The following is a 1,394-nucleotide window of genomic DNA, read 5'->3' on the forward strand; positions in this document are numbered from 1 at the left end:
TGTGTGTATGTGGGTAGGGTGGAAAGGGGTTGGGGTGTCTTTACTTTCGCTGGAGTTTGAGCGTACAATAAATATCCAGCTAAATCTATTGGTGAACTGATCCGTCAAAATGTCGGTAGATAGATCAAAGCCTCAGACATATTATATCCAGGTGACGACCACTCCTCACAATAGCCCTCACAGACTTATGGACACTCCACACAATGGCCCTCACAGAGTCATGGACACTCTACACAATGGCTCTCACACACTCGGTGCCACCCACACAATGGCCCTCACATTCCTGTGAACAAGTTCTAAAGAGCCCAAGATCCCTCTTCAACCTCCTCTCTCTTCTCACAAAGATCCTTTTTGATAAGAGCCGTTCTTTTAGCTCCAATCGATTTTCTCCCCATTTTTTTGTATTGGCTTTTATTCAACTTTCTTTCTTCTTATCTGCTTTCTTCTTTCTTTCAGCACGTTTCTCTTTCCATTATTCCTTCTGTTCTTTCATCTTTTTTTCTTGCTGTGTGTATGTATTTATTTATTTCTTTCCTCTTCTTTCGTTCTACTTAACTACTTTTTTATTCTTTCTATAAGTACCTTTCTCCTTCCATTATTCTTTCTTTTCTTCATTTTTCAGTGTGTATGGGTTTATTTCTTTCTCAACTCTTCTTTATATTTCTTCTTAACTATTTTTTAAATTCTTTCTCTAAGTACGTTTCTCCTTCCATCACTCTTTCTTTTCTTTCATTCTTTTTTTGTGGTGTATATGTGTTTTCTTTTCATTCATTCTCTTTCTTTCTTCTTCACTGCTTTTTATTATTTCTTTCAGTACTTCTTTTCTTTCATTCTTTCTTTATTCTCCGTGTCTGCATTTGTGAGGCAGCGTGGTGGAATCAGGCTCTCGTCAATTTTTGGGCATTTAGAGTTATTGGTTTCATTATAAAGCTTGTTTACTTGTCTTTACTTGGATGAAAAAATATCCATTTATCTGAGATACAAGTCGAGATATTTGCAAAAGAAGGAGGCTGGGGTCACCTGTTTTCAGAGGTAAAATTAGTGAGAAAATGGCCACCAAAGATCAGTTATTTCCCTAGCTTAAGAGTCCGTGATAACTGAAAATGTACATTTTTTGTGCCTTTAATCAACGTTTTTCAGAAAAATCCACACAGACATGAGTTCTTTAATGGACATGAAAGGCGTTCAGCCAAAAAACAAAAATTCGATACAAATTCACAAACCTGTGGAAAAATGCAAGTTTCTTCACTTTGATTATTTTGACGAGAGCCTGTTTCCACCACGCTGCCTCACATTTTCTTTTCTTTACATCTCTTTATTTTTTTCTTATCTGCTTTTTTATTCTTTCTTTAAATACGCTTCCCCTTCCATTATTTCTTCTTTTCTTTCATTCT

The sequence above is a fragment of the Aplysia californica genome, unplaced genomic scaffold (genome assembly GCF_000002075.1).
Source record: "Aplysia californica isolate F4 #8 unplaced genomic scaffold, AplCal3.0 scaffold00925, whole genome shotgun sequence".
NCBI lineage: Eukaryota > Metazoa > Mollusca > Gastropoda > Aplysiida > Aplysiidae > Aplysia > Aplysia californica.